This window comes from Manihot esculenta, chromosome 1, assembly GCF_001659605.2.
Source record: "Manihot esculenta cultivar AM560-2 chromosome 1, M.esculenta_v8, whole genome shotgun sequence".
Taxonomy (NCBI): Eukaryota; Viridiplantae; Streptophyta; class Magnoliopsida; order Malpighiales; family Euphorbiaceae; genus Manihot; species Manihot esculenta.
In genome coordinates, this window is record NC_035161.2 from 39,975,027 (window position 1) to 39,991,701 (window position 16,675).

Sequence of the window (16,675 nt, forward strand, 5' to 3'; positions counted from 1 at the left end):
AGATTACTTATCATCTAATTTCAACTTAACAAATAGAGTTAGTTAGCTATCGAGTTGTCCAATCATATATCCATGTTAGATTTTAAAAAGATAAAAATAATTTTAAAATATGAGTTATTTGACAATAAAATAAAAAGAGCTGAACGAAGAAATAAATAACGTAGAGATTGGGCTCATAGATTTTTTATAAAATGAATAATGAAAATTATATTTTGGTGAGAAGCAAGGAAATTAAAATTATTATAATCATTGATTTAATAAATTATAATAATTTAGGTTTAATAATTTAATTATTTAATATTTTTAACGCTTGATTTAAGTATTAAAATTTAAATTTTATTTTTTATTATACTTTAATTAATTATATTTATTAATTTTTATAGTTATTTGAATTAGATAAAATTTTAGTTGGATAATATTTTATACAATTAATTTTATTAATTTTTTAATATTTTTTCACTGTTAATATTTTTATAATAATTTTAATCAATTGTATATATTTATTCTATATTTTTTATGTAGTTTTTTCTATAGAATTATTGTTATATGGTAATTTTTTTATTATTTAAATATTTTTTTATATGATATTTACTCAATGTTTATATATATATTTTTAATATTCTATTTATTATTAAAATTTAAAAATATAATAAAATTTTTTAATAATAAAAAAATAATAAAATTTTTATTACAACATTCATAATATAATATATTAAAAAGTAATAGAATATCAAAAACTATTATATAACATTGACAATAAATATAATAAAAATATATTTATTATATTAGAAAGTAGTAGAAAATTAAAAGATTATACATTAATGGTAATTAAAAATATTAAATTTATTATATATACATTAATTTTTATTTTATATAAAAATAAAAATAAAAATATTATAAATGTATTCATGTTACATATCATAAATATATATAATTAATTGTGACAACCCTCAATTTCTAGTATATATATATATATATATTAAAGGTAGAAATATAATTAATAAAAGTGTATTGTAAATTTAAATATATTATTTCTCATATTTTATAGTTAGTAAGATAAATATATATTAATTTTTTATTGATTATTGTAAATATATAGTTAGTTTTTAATTTTAAATTTTTTAATTATAAATTAATATATTATATTAAAAATATTATAAAAAATTAAAAATTTATAAAAAATGCAAAATACAAATATAAATTGTAATAATAAAAATAATAAATGACATTTATTATAAACATATTAATTGGTAATATTATTAAATATAAAAATATAATTTAAAAATAAAAATAAAATATATTAAGTACAGCGATTGATACAAATTTAAATGTATTAAAGGTATCATTTGGTATAATTAAAGTTGAGCGAATGAAAATGTTCAAGAATGCTCGTAGTGCTTAGTTCAGAGATTGTAAAGGAAGTTTGGTGAAGCCCGAACCAGACTTGGTGAGTAAGTCGTGGGTCTTTTCCCTCTTTGTTAATATTCCATACTGGAATTTGATCATTTGCTATGACGACAATGACATTCCGGTCTAAGTTGTAATTTTAAATTCTATCAAGAAAACGGTTGAAGCAACATATATATTTAACGGCTAACTGGTTAGAAAATTCACACACACTTTCGCTAGCTACTTCTCCTTGAGCCAAGCGTACCCAGATGCTCTTAATCACTCTGCTCTATTTCTAGTAATTATTTGCAGATGGACTCCGGAATTGGCTACAGATTCCATCCGACCGATGAAGAATTGGTGGATCATTACCTGAGGCTCAAGATGCTTGGTTATGATCATGAAGTCCAAGCGATCCCGGTGGTCAATGTCTTGGATTTTGAACCTTGGGAATTGCCTCGTAAGTATAGTAATCTGTTTCCTTCATTTATTCTTGCACATTATTTAAGTAATTGCAATGCAGATATCGAGCATCCAGAGGTGGTGATATCTAAAATCCCAAACGACCAAGTATGGTATTTCTTTTGCCCTCGCAATTACAAGTACTCATATAGCCACAGGGCCAATAGGACCACTAATGCTGGATACTGGAAAGTCACAGGCAAGGATCGTAAAATCAACGACAATGGTATCAAAAAGAATTTGGTTTTCTATCAAGGTCGTCCTAAAGGAGCGAAGACCAACTGGATCGTGCATGAGTACAATCCCACGTTCAACTTTCCAACCCAGGTTACCTTTTGTTAGTCTAGTTGAGATTGTAGTTGGAAACTAGTTAGAAATATTTTGTATTTTTGTTAAGTTTTATCCTTTGGTTATTGCACTCTGGTTCTGTTAAACCTGCTTTATCAGAAACTCTGTTTCTGAAATCAGAATCCCAGATTTGATGGGATTATGTTTTTTAATGTTAAAAAGGTTAGATGCTAAGATGGACACTTTTGACTTGTAAAAACTTTCTATAAAAGCTTCATTTTGTAACTTCTCAAGAAAAAGAGAATACCAGATCAATAGTGAAGTCTTCTTCCTCAATTTTTCATTTTCTTCCCTTGCTCTCCATTGCTGCAATTGTTAACAGTGGTATCAGAGCTTTTTATGGTCTTTGTGTGACCTGTAAAAGAGAGAAAACTAGCAAGGAAACCTTCCTACTTATTTACATTAGAAACCTGAATCCAGGTTGCGGTCAAAATCAAATTCTTGTGAGTGAAAATATGGCTTCAAGTAGCTATTCAGCTCCTCCACCACCTGTTTTCTCAGGAGAAAACTATCCCATCTGGTCAGTGAAGATGAAGGCTTATTTGAAGGCCTATGATCTATGGGAAGTTGTGGAAACGGGTAGAGACCCACCTCCTTTGAGAGACAATGCTACGGTTGCTCAAATGAAGCAACATAGTGAAGAGTGTGCAAAGAAGTTCAAGGCACTCTCTTGTCTTCATTCTGCTGTTTCTGATGTTATTTTCACAAGAATCATGGCTTGTGAATCAGCAAAAGAAGCTTGGGATAAGCTGAAGGAAGAGTTCCAAGGAAGTGACAAAACTAGAAGCATGCAGATTCTAAATTTGAGAAGAGAGTTTGAAGTCCTTAAAATGAAGGATTTTGAATCTGTCAAGGAGTATTCTGATAGATTACTCTCTGTTGTCAACAAAATTAGACTTTTAGGAGAGGAGCTTAGTGATAAAAGAGTTGTGGAGAAAGTTCTTGTAAGCCTACCCGAGAGATTTGAGCCAAAGATCTCTTCTTTGGAAGATTCTAAAAACTTGAGCACCATTTCTCTTTCAGAGTTGGTTAATGCTCTACAAGCTCTTGAGCAAAGGAGGACATTCAGAATGGAGGAGTCCTCAGAGGAAGCTTTTCTTGTGAAGCAAAAGGGCAAGCTAGTTGAAGAAGTAAAGAAAGCTGCAAGTAATTCTTTTAACAAGGGCAAGCAACATGCAAATAGAAGGAAGGGAGGTAGAAGAGCAAATTTCCCACCTTGTCCTACTTGCAACAAAACCAACCATCTTGAGAAAGATTGCTGGCAAAAGAGTGGAGTTAAGCCACCACAATGTGGTTATTGCAAGAAGCTGGGTCATGTTGATAAAAATTGCAGACTCAAGCAATATAGGCAAAACCAGAATCATAACCAGCAACCTGCACAACAACTTAATTACCATGATGATCAAGCTCAATGTGATGATCATATTTTTGCTGTTACACACTCCTCAAATACCGGTTGCAAACACACTTGGCTTGTGGATAGTGGTTGCACTTGTCACATGGCAAGAGATGAAAGCTTGTTCTCTTCTATTGATAAATCAGTGAGGGTCAAAGTAAAGCTTGGAAATGGAGAATGTAATACCCGGCTAGACTCCGGTATCGGAATTCCTACTGTCCGGTGGAATCTCGGGTGCCGGAGACCTCTAGAAGGGTAGAATCATGTTTTATAAAAATGTTTTAATGTGTTTTATGTTTTAAGTATGAAATTAAATGAGTTTTTGCATGAAAAGTCCTTGGAGGAAAACCCAGGTTCGGCCGCCGAAAGTCAAGTTCGGCCGCCGAACATGCATGCGTTTTGGAGGCACGTTAGGCCCCCGAAAGCATGAGTTAGGGAAGTCCAGGTTCGGCCGCCGAAAGTCAAGTTCGGCCGCCGAACATTGCATGGATGCGGAGGCACATTCGGCCCCCGAACGTGGCCTGGCCAGCCACTATAAATGGGGCACTTAGCCGAAATGGGCGAGCTTTCTCCCATTTTCGGCCACAGCGAGCTTCCGACCTTCCTCTTGCAAATCTAGTGTTCTTCCTCCAAAATCTCTTCCATCTTTCTTGAGTTTTAAACTCACATTGCAAGTTTTGAGCATTTAAACCAAGTTTTGGAGCTTTGGGAACTCAGGAGCTCATTTTCGTGGATCTCCAAGTTTAGGTCGTCTCCCTCTCGATCTTCAAGAGGTAAGAGCCGATCTTAAGCTCCTTATGTGTTTTAAATAAGTTTTATGCAAGATCTATGGGTAGAAATGCATGTTAGGGTATATGTTGAGTTTATGAGTTATATTGATGTTTTGAACAATGTGTGTGGATTTTGTGTGTTTGAAGTGTTGTAGTTGGGGTGTATGACTGTTTGAGACCCCTAGGAACTTGTATGCATGTTTTGGTTGAGATTTATGCTTGATTTGAAGTTTTGGGAGGCAAGGGGTTCATGTGAACCAAGTTTCTGCCCTTCTGGCAGAAACCAGGTTCGGCCGCCGAAGGGAGTTTCGGCCGTCGAACCCCCTTTGTGGAGGCAGCATTCGGCTGCCGAAGTTGCCCCCGAAAAGAGACTTTCGTCTCTGTCTGGGACTTTCGGCCGCCGAAGGTGCCGCCGAAAGTGCCTGACTTTCGGATCTGTCCAGGACTTTCGGCCGCCGAAGGTGCCGCCGAAAGTACCCTGCTCAGCCATTTCATGCATATCTCTATGTGATATTTTCAGGATGTTTTAGGAGGCTTTTGGGGAGTAGTTTAGAGTTATGTTCTAGCATGTTTAGTCCCTCATTTGAGTCCACCTGTGTAGGTTCGGACCCGAGGACCCCAGCAGTGAGTTCAGCTGCTTCGGTGTTGTCAGAGTCAGCCAGAGGTGAGTGGAACTAAACTCAATCTTTTAAATTAAATGTTTTATCATGTTTCATGCATCATGATTATGCAATAGGATGATTGCATTAGTTTTCACGAATATGCCGCATTGCATAAATGGTTGTTATTGTGGGTGAATGTCGGATGACCCAGTTAGTCCATGACAGGAAGACCAGGCCCCATGCTACAGGCCTGGCACAGAGTAAGAAAGACCAGGCCCCATTCTACAGGCCTGGCACAGAGTAAGGAAAGACCAGGATCCCATCCTATGGTCTAGCACGGTTACGGGACTCGAAGGCCAGGAGCTTAGAGGAGGCCCTGGGAAAATGGTAAGTAATGTATGTTCTGACAGGAAAGACCAGGACCCCATTCTACAGGCCTGGCACAGAGTTAACTTGGGCTAATTGGTGACAAGTTCACCCAACCCTTATGTGAATTGTTTGTGTTATGATGCATTTCATAGAGCATAGTGTTAATGTGTTTTAATAGTTCAGCTCACTGGGCTTTTAGCTCACCCCTCTCCCTTTACCCCCAGGCTTGCAGGTACAGTATAGTGCAGGAGTCCGGATAGAGTAAAGAAGTCATGCTTTTGTAATAGCTAGCAATGGACATGATCAAATTGTAATGTAAAAGTACAGTATAGTTATGTAATGAGGTTTATGGATGTTAGTGTGTGCTTGACCATAGATTGTTGTATCCCTTTTATACATGATCATAGAGATTTTTGATGATGTTTATGTAAACCAACTCAACAGATGTATGTCACCCATTGGGGACACTGATGAGATCCTATAGAGGGATCAAAGTTATGTTAATGTTTATGCACAGGTTGAGTTTGGTTGATGTTCATGTAAAGAAAAGTTTTAATTTCTATGCATGTTGTTGATCATGTATGGGATTATACAGGTTCACAGGTTTTATGTCAGGCTTGCTACGGGTCCCGGCGGCCTTAAGTCGACCCGGATCCTAGCGCCGGTAGCGGTCCGATTTTCGGGTCGTTACAGAATGGTATCAGAGCCAGGTTAGGTTCATATGGTCGGACCTAGAGTGTCGGGCTCATAGAGGTTATAGAAGGTCAAGCACAATAGGAAGATCATGTCCACTAGGATAGGATGTGGAGTCCTGTCTTGATTAATGATGTGAAATGCCATGATGATATGCATGTGCATTAATGATATGCTATGATATGTGATGTATGTGATGCGGGTTCATGTGTGCCCACATGAACCATATGATGCTAATGTTTATGTGATGTGTACTATTTTTCAGAAAACAGGATGAGGGGAACTCGTCGATCAGCAAGATTGACTGGAGTACCACCTGAGGATGAGGGCATGAGCGCCCGTCCTCCAGCATTGCCTAGGGCAATGTCTAGTAGGTCTAACAGAGACAGAGTAGTAAGAGACCCTAGAAGGTCGTTGGAATTGGGTAGAAGCAGATCAGTCAGAGGAACAGTTCAGGGAGGAGCATCAGAGGACGTGGGGGATGATATGGACGTAGAGCAGCGGAGGGATGGCAGTTTGGGAGTTAGTATGTCGGAAGAAGGTATGGGAGAGTCCCAAGGAGGCACTCAGGCCTCGGGATTTGTACAGCCACCTCCCTACCCACATTTCTCACAACATCCTGGGTATTCGATGGGAGGTACATCGGATTACCCTAGCTTCACTCCTTATCCCACACAGATGCCATACCCACCATACTCTCAGTACCCAATGTATCCACCTCCGCCCTACTATCCAAATCCAGCAAACCCTACCTCAGAAAATGTTGCACCATCTCCACCACCAGCAGAACCAGCAGCCCCAGTTACTCAACCTTCTAGACCTAGCTCAGCCAGTGGGAGCAAGGTCAAGATGACTGACTACATGAAACTGGGTGCTCCTCAGTATGAAAAAGGGGATGACCCATTTGTGTATCTGGAAAGGGTTAAAGTGATCACAGAGGAGATTGGGGCTGATGACAGTAGAGCCATTCAGATGGCTGGGTTCACGCTTAAGTGCAAGAAGGCACGAGAGTGGTTCAAGAATTATGTGAACCCGAGAGTGGACAACATGACTTGGGAAGAGTTTGCAAACGAGTTTGCAGGATGGGCTTTTCCCGATAGTTCAAGGGAGCTGAAGATGATAGAGTTTGAACAGTTGAGGCAGACGGATGAAATGGGTGTGGAGGAGTTCACCGATAGATTTATGGAGCTGTTGCCTTTTTCTGGGCAGAGTCTGGATACAGATTCGAAGAAGTCAAGGAGGTATGTCATGAAGCTTCATTCCAGGTATTCCTCCTTGATTCAGTCAGTGGACAGGGAGAGCTTCCATGCCATAGTAGATATGGCCAGGAAAATGGAGGCCAGTGCCATCGTTCAGGGGACAGTTAAGCAGTCAGTGGCACAGTCTTCCGGTTCTAAAACTCCGGGTGGGGGAAGATTAGATCCCTCTACCCTGAGTGCAGCAGCTTCTGGCAGTAAGAGATGGGGTAAGCCCAAGGGTAAGAAGAACAAGTTCTGGAATAAAGTCAAGTCCAGTCTGGGATTTGGGAGTGGCTCAAGCTCTGGTGCGGATAATGTAGTTTGTGCGAGGTGTGGTAGACCACACAAGGGAGTATGTCGGTTTGGGACGAACGCCTGCTTCAGATGTGGTCAGGAGGGGCATATAGCTCGAGACTGTCCAAGAGCGGCCCCGATGGCTCAGTCCCAGCAGACAGCTTCAGGCAGTGTAGCGCAGCCAGCAGCTCCAGCCATGACTCAGGCCAGTGGTAGAGGCAGAGGGAGAGGAGCAGCCTCTTCTTCAGCGGGTTTCAGAGGTGAAGGTCCATCGGCTCCAGCACGGATCTTCACAATGACACAGCAGGAGGCAGATGCATCTAACACCGTAGTGGCAGGTAACTTAATTATTGGTTGTTCAGATGTATATGCCTTGATGGACCCTGGTGCATCTCATTCTTTTATCGCTCCGAGAGCCGTGGGGAGGTTGGGTCTGATGACTTCTGGGTTAGAGTGTCCTCTCTGGGTCAGTGGACCCAAGTGTGATCCATCAGTGGCAGAGTCAGTCTGCCAGTGTAGTCCTGTGTTTGTTGAGGGAAGATGCTTGTCCGCCGACCTAGTGGTTCTAGATTTGACAGATTTTGACGTCATTCTAGGGATGGACTGGTTATCTACCCATGGTGCTACCTTGGACTGCAGAGACAAGGTAGTCAGGTTCAGAGGTCAGGATGGGTCTGAGGTTGTCTTCAGAGGAGACAGGAGGGGTACACCTAGAGGTCTGATATCAGCTCTTCAGGCTCGTAGGTTGCTCAGGAGGGGATGTCAGGGGTATTTGGCTCATGTGAGAGAGCTTAGCAGTCAGGTTAGAGAGCCCGCCTCGGTGCCAGTGGTTAGAGAGTTCTTAGATGTGTTCCCAGACGAGCTGCCAGGTCTACCACCTGCTAGGGAGATAGAGTTCGAGATAGAACTGATGCCTGGAACCCGACCGATCTCTATCCCTCCCTACAGGATGGCGCCAGCAGAATTGAAAGAGTTGAAGGAGCAGTTACAGGAGCTGGTAGACAAGGGCTTCATCCGACCGAGTACCTCACCCTGGGGTGCTCTGGTTTTGTTTGTGAGAAAGAAGGATGGATCCCTTAGACTTTGTATCGACTACAGACAGTTGAACAAAGTCACTACCAAGAACAAGTACCCATTGCCAAGGATCGATGATCTATTCGACCAGCTAGCAGGAGCGGGTTGTTTCTCCAAAATAGATCTGAGATCGGGGTACCATCAGTTGAGGATCAGAGAAGAGGACGTGCCAAAGACAGCTTTCAGGACCAGATATGGGCATTTTGAGTTCCTTGTGATGCCGTTCGGGTTAACCAACGCCCCTGCAGCATTCATGGATCTCATGAATAGAGTGTTTAGTCAGTACTTGGATCACTTCGTTATTGTCTTCATAGATGATATCCTAGTGTATTCCAGGAATGCAGAGGAGCATGCCCATCATCTGAGGTTGGTTCTGCAGACCTTGAGGGAACATGGCTTGTATGCCAAGTTCTCTAAGTGTGAGTTCTGGCTAAGGAGCATTTCGTTCTTGGGGCATGTAGTGTCAGAGAATGGGATTGAGGTGGACCCCAAAAAGACAGAAACTGTGGCTAACTGGCCTAGACCCACTTCAGTGACAGAGATCAGGAGTTTCTTGGGTTTGGCAGGTTACTACCGGAGGTTCGTTCAGGACTTCTTGAAAATTGCAGCTCCTCTGACCAGACTAACCAGGAAGAATCAGAAATTTCTGTGGACCGACCAGTGCGAAGAGAGTTTTGAAGAGCTTAAGAAGAGGTTGACTTCAGCGCCAGTTTTAGCTCTGCCATCTAGTGATGAGGACTTTACAGTCTTTTGTGATGCGTCCCGTGTGGGACTGGGCTGTGTGCTTATGCAGAATGAGAGGGTGATTGCTTATGCTTCTAGGCAGCTAAAGAAGCATGAGTTGAATTACCCCACACATGACCTTGAGATGGCAGCAGTAATCTTTGCACTCAAGATGTGGAGGCATTACCTCTATGGGGTAAAATGTGAGATCTTCACAGATCATAAAAGCCTACAGTACATCCTGAGTCAAAGAGATTTGAACTTGAGACAGAGGAGATGGGTGGAGCTGCTAAGTGACTATGATTGCAAGATTCAGTATCATCCGGGTAAGGCGAATGTCGTGGCAGACGCTTTAAACCGGAAGTCACTAGGCAGTCTATCCCACATCACGGCAGAGAGGAGACCAGTGGTGACGGAGTTTTACAAGCTCATTGAGGAAGGTCTACAGTTGGAGTTGTCTGGTACAGGTGCCTTGGTTGCTCAGATGAAAGTGACACCCGTGTTTCTGGAGCAGGTGGCTCAGAAACAGCATGAGGACCCAGAGTTAGTGAAGATTGTCAGGACTGTTCAGTCAGGCAAGGACAGTGAGTTCAGATTTGACAATAAGGGGATCCTCTGCTATGGGAGTCGATTGTGTGTACCAGATGACATAGGTGATCAAACACAATTTAGCCACATTTTTATTATCTCTTTTATTGATTATTTACACATTTTCTAGCTTAATTTATAGTTTTTATATTGTTTTTACAGAAAAGGAAGAATCTGGAAAATGGGAGAAAAAGTGCAGAAAATTTGCAAAAGGATGATTTGCCCAGTGATTTGCCCAAAAATCTGCTCCAATCACTGCCCAGATCAAGCTAAAACAGATACCCAGAGGCAACAGACAGCAGTGACATGGGCAGGCGATTTGACCAAGACAATCGAGGATCACTGGCCAAATCACTCGCAGAGGCATAGAGGACTGACTCACAGAGAAGCGATTTGCCCAGTGATTTGCCCAAGAAACTGGTCAAATCGCCGGGCAAATCACTTTGACAGCAGAAAATTACAGCAGAGCGGGAAAATGGACAGCAAACAGAAATCCGAATTTTCAGAAGTCCAAATCCAATCCAATCACTTCCAGCACTTATCCAAGAGCCACGAAAGAGCTTCTCATCCAAGGAAATCCAATTGCAATTAAAGTCAACATCAAAAGAGGAGTCCAACACCAAATCAAAGAGGGATTTCAAAACCCTAGAAGGAGAGAAATTCTGCAGCTATAAAAGGAGAGCCTCAAAACCAGCAAAGGAGCTTCTGATCAGGAACTCAGCACCTTCTCCCTCGCCAGAAACTCTTCAGCTGTTCTTTCTTTTCTTTCTTTTCATCTCTTTTGTGTATTTTAGTCACCATGAGTGGCTAAATTCATTATTTTCTAGTTGAAGTTGAGAATATTCAGATTTGTTATGAATTGGGAGGTTTAATACTCCATTGTTGAACTCTTATTTGTTTCAATATTTATGCAATCTGATCTTTTCTACAAGTATTACTTTGCTTTTAGAATCAATAAGGGCCCATTGCTTTTAAATTGCTTGAGTAATATTGTTTGAATGGTTTAGGTCCGTAATTGCTTGGATTGTTCAAATACACATTCAATCAGGTTGCATAATCTAAACTTGACCACGCGGTTGGCAAGGATAGAATTGGGTTTCTCTAAGTCTTAATGCAATCAACAGTTGTTCGATGCTACAATGCCCCAAGGACGTTCCTTGGCAACTTGTTGATTAGTGTTTGATTAGCGAACGTTTCCTAATCAAACTAGAACTAAGGAGGAATTTGGATTGTGAGAAGCGTCTTCCACAACCAAAACTAATTTATTGAAATCAAAAAGGAGTCTTCAAATAATCAATGATCAATTCTGAACAAACTGAATTAGACTCATACTTCAACTAGAAGCCTTTCTCTTATTGATTTATTCATCTTTAAATTACTGCTTTCTTTTACTATTTAGTGTTAATCCATCAACTCAAAAACCCCCCTCTTTTATTTACTTGTTATTTACTTTACCTTGGTCATTATTAGGAAGGTCTTTAGTGTCAATTCCCTGTGGTTCGACCCTATTGCCACTATCTGCAAATTTATTTGTTGATCGTTTAATAGGTTTATTTTTGACGGCTTCGACAACCGCCTATCAAAAATTGGCGCCGTTGCCGGGGAATTGATTTAAACTAACGTATTTTTCCTTTATGACTAGGTCTGGCCGTAAAGACACTCTTCTTTACGACCCTGAGATTGAGAAAACTGCCAAGCACTTAAGGAAGCAAGCAAATTTGAGGAACCAAGCCTCAAAGGCATCTTCATCAGCAAATTCACCTACTTCTGCACCAACTGAAGCACTTGCTGTCACATCTGCCCCTGCTGCAGAAATTTTTGCACCAGCAGACTCGCCTACAGCCACTACTGATTTTGCAACAGAAACTGAGTTCCAGGTTATGGCAGAAAATCCAGCTATGGCAGCACCACCTGCTGCACGTGTTGAAGCTGAAAATCAAGCCAGAAACTTGCCTATCCAAGTACCTCAGCCACGGGAAAGAACCCTCGGAGAGCTAGATGAACCAGAAGGAGACCAAGCGCCCTTATGCATTGAGTATCCCCCATTGACAGCACCTTTTGAGCTTAAGACAGGTCTGATCCATCTCCTTCCCAAATTCAGAGGCTTAGAAAATGAAGATCCTCACAAGCATTTGAAAGCATTCCATGTTGTGTGCTCAACCTTGAGACCCCAAGGTATTCCAGAAGAGGATATCAAACTTAGAGCCTTCCCTTTTTCCCTTGACGACTATGCCAAGGAATGGCTATTCTACTTACCACCTGGATCCATCACATCATGGGCTGATATGGTAAGAGCATTCTTGAGGAAATTCTTCCCAACTTCAAAAGCCATAGGCATCCGTCGAGAAATAAGTGGCATAAGGCAAAAGCACTCTGAAGACTTGTATGAATACTGGGAAAGGTTCAAAAGGCTGTGCACAAGCTGCCCTCAACATGATATTTCTGACAAATCTCTCATTCATTACTTCTATGGAGGTTTGCTACCCTCAGAAAGAAAATTTATTGACGCAGCCTGTGGAGGATCAATTGAGAAAAAATCAGCTCGAGAGATGAGAGACTTAATTTCCACCATGGCTGCAGCTTCTCAGCAATTTGGAGATCAAGAGCAGCCATCAAGGAGAGTGAATGAGGTGAGTACATCTGATTTAGCATCCCAAATTTCTGATCTCACCAATGCTGTCCGCAGCCTTGTTGTGGGTCAAACCCAACAAGTCCAGCAAATTCAGCAGCCCAAGACTTGTGGAATATGTGCCAACAACCACCCTACTGACCTATGTCCTTCCCTTCAAGAGGAGGACCAGCAAGTCAATGCTATTGGAGGCTTTAATGGGCAAAGAAGGTATGATCCCTATTCAAATACTTATAATCCAGGTTGGAGGGACCATCCAAACTTCAGTTATGCAAGGGGACAGCAATTTCCAAGCCACCAGCAAAGAAACCAAGCTCAAGCTGCACCTCAGAATTCTAATGCATCTCTTGAAGAGATTGTGAAAAATTTGGCAAGTTCTGTGCAGAATCTTGAGAAACAAATGGGGCAAATGGCTTCATCCTTGAACAAGATTGAATCACAAGGAAAGCTACCTTCCCAAACTGAGGTAAATCCAAGGCAAAATGCTAGTGCCATCACATTGAGGAGTGGAAAGGAGTTGCAAGACAATAGGGCTGAAAAATTGCAAAAACAGACCATGGAAGAAATTCTGCCAGAAAGTGATCAGGGCAGTGATTTGCCCAGTCCACCCGGAGGAACTGACCTGATCGCTGGGCAAACTAAGCTGTCCAGCAGTGACTTGCCCAATTCACCAGAGAAGGCAGAAAGTAATTTGCCCAAATCAACAGACCAGGCAGAATCAAGTCAAAGGCAGAAACAGCAACCTATGGAGAAATTCAAGGTACCTCCTCCCTTCCCAAAGAGATTTGCAAGGTCCCAAAAGGAGAAAGAGGAAAAAGAGATATTGGAGACACTTCGCAAAGTGGAAATTAACATTCCTCTACTTGATGCTGTGAAGCAAATTCCAAGGTATGCCAAATTTCTCAAAGAACTATGCACAAACCGAAGGAAACTTGCTGAACGTGGAAAGGTAAGTGTGGGGGAGTGTGTTTCAGCTGTCATCCAAAGAAAACTACCAGTCAAATGCAAGGATAGAGGAATGTTTGCGGTTTCATGCAAAATAGGCAATGTGGGAATAAAGAAGGCCATGTGTGACCTTGGAGCTTCAATAAATGTCATGCCTCTGTCTATTTTTAACTTGTTGAATGCAGGTACACTCAAGGGCACCAGCATTGTGATCCAATTAGCTGACCGGTCCATTGTCTACCCCAAGGGAGTACTTGAAGATGTGTTGGTGCAAGTGGACCAATTAGTCTTTCCAGCAGATTTTTATGTTATTGACATGGAGGAAGACAAGAGCAACACCACCTCTGATATCTTACTTGGGAGACCTTTCTTGAGCACAGCAAGAACAAAAATTGATGTGCATGATGGCACATTGACTATGGAGTTTGAAGGGGAAGTTATCAAATTTAATGTTTATGATGTCATGAAATTTCCCAATGATGTTTCTCCTGTTTATGGCCTTGATGTTATTGATGATTTAAGCCAAGAAGTTTTTGATTTTGATCAAGAAAACTTACTTTATGAAGATCTTTGCAGGAGGGAAGAGGTGGACAGCAACATCTCTGAAACAGACAGAACAGCAGACTGCTGTGACTTGCTGGGTATGAGTGATTTGCCCAGTGATTTGCCCAAAAATCTGCTCAAATCACAGCTCAAATCAGACAGTATACAGACAGAAAACCAGCAGACAGAGAATGCACCAGAACTGAAACCCTTGCCTAGCCACCTCAAATATGCCTACTTGGGAGCTGGAAATACACTTCCAGCAATCATTTCCAACCAGCTCAGTCAAGAAGAAGAGGAAAAGCTCCTGGATGTGTTGAGAAAACACAAGAAGGCAATTGGGTGGACATTGGAGGACATAAAGGGTATCTCACCATCAACATGCATGCATAGGATTCTCATGGAGGATGAATGCAAACCTGTTCGTGAGGCACAAAGAAGGCTGAATCCACCTATGATGGAGGTTGTAAAGAAGGAGATTGTGAAGCTCCTAGACATTGGGGTAATCTACCCCATTTCTGACAGTAAATGGGTGAGTCCCATCCATGTGGTACCAAAGAAGACCGGGATTACCATTGTCCCCAATTCTGAAGGAGAGCTAGTACCCACTCGTGTGCAAAATGGGTGGAGAGTTTGCATGGACTACAGGAAGCTCAACACAGCCACAAGGAAGGACCATTTTCCCTTGCCCTTCATGGACCAAATGCTTGAGAGACTTGCTGGAAAAAGCCACTACTGCCTCCTTGATGGATATTCTGGATTTTATCAAATCCCAGTTGCACCAGAAGATCAAGAGAAGACCACTTTCACATGCCCATTTGGCACATTCGCATTCAGGAGGATGCCCTTTGGTCTTTGCAATGCACCAGCCACTTTCCAAAGGTGCATGATGAGTATTTTTTCTGACTATGTAGAGAAGATCATTGAAGTCTTCATGGATGACTTTACGGTATATGGCAACTCATTCCATGAGTGCTTAGCCAACTTAGAGAAGATACTTCAAAGGTGTTTGGAGACAAACTTGGTTCTCAACTATGAGAAATGCCACTTCATGGTCAGCCATGGCTTAATCTTAGGCCATATTGTTTCAGCAAAAGGGATTGAGGTGGACAAAGCCAAAGTTGACACCATCAAAAATCTGCCCTACCCAACCAGCATTAGGGAGATTCGATCATTCCTTGGACATGCTGGTTTTTACAGGAGGTTTATCAAAGATTTTTCTAAAATAACTCAGCCTCTTTGCAGATTGTTACAGCAGGATGTACCCTTCAACTTTGATGACAGCTGTAAATCAGCCTTTGATCTGATCAAATCACTCCTAATTTCTGCCCCAGTCATCCAGCCACCTGATTGGAACCTTCCATTTGAGATAATGTGTGATGCCAGCAACTTTGCTGTAGGTGCAGTATTGGGACAGCGTATAGGTAACTCTCCTCATGTTATTCACTATGCCTCACGCACCCTAGATGCTGCACAATGCAACTATTCCACCACAGAAAAAGAATTGCTGGCTGTTGTGTTTGCATTGGAGAAGTTTAGACCCTACCTACTTGGGACAAAGGTGATTATATACTCAGATCATGCTGCACTAAGGTACTTAATCAAGAAAAAGGAGTCCAAACCTAGGCTGGTGAGATGGATACTGCTGTTACAAGAGTTTGATTTGGAAATCCGTGACAAGAAAGGCAAGGAGAACCTTGTAGCTGATCACCTCAGCAGAATTCTGACTGAGATGGAGACATGCCCCATCAATGAGACCTTCCCTGATGAGCACCTCTTTGCTGTCCAAGAAGAGGAACCATGGTATGCTGATATTGTCAATTTCCTTGCTATAGGTGATTTGCCTACTGATTTGCCCAAACACATAAGAGACAAGATCAAGAAAGAGGCAAGGTATTATGTGTGGGATGAGCCCTACCTATGGAAGCATTGTGCAGACCAAGTCATAAGGAGATGCATCCCAAACCATGAGATCACTTCTGTCCTAACTTTCTGCCACTCCTACAGCTGTGGAGGTCACTTTGGGCCACGAAAGACAGCCTTGAAAGTCCTTGAAAGTGGATTATTTTGGCCTAACATATTTAGAGATGCTTATTTATTTTGTAGGTCATGTGCAAGATGCCAACAAACAGGAAACCTTGGCAAAAGAAGTGAAATGCCTCAAGCACCCATCATGGTATGTGAAATCTTTGACATATGGGGCATTGACTTCATGGGACCATTCCCACCTTCCTTTGGCAACACCTACATACTTCTTGCTGTGGATTATGTGTCCAAGTGGATTGAGGCCAAAGCAACAAGAGCTGATGATGCCAAAACAGTGTGTGATTTTGTAAAGTCCCACATTTTCTCAAGATTTGGACTGCCCAAGGCAATAATCAGTGACCGAGGCACCCATTTTTGCAACAAGGTGGTAGAAACTCTCCTAAAGAAGCACCATGTCATCCATAGAACCTCTACCACCTATCATCCTCAAACAAATGGGCTGGCTGAAGTATCAAACAGGGAGATCAAGTCAATCTTAGAGAAAACAGTCTGCCCAAATCGCAAGGACTGGAGTATACGCCTCAATGATGCCTTATGGGCATATAGAACAGCATATAAAACTCCAA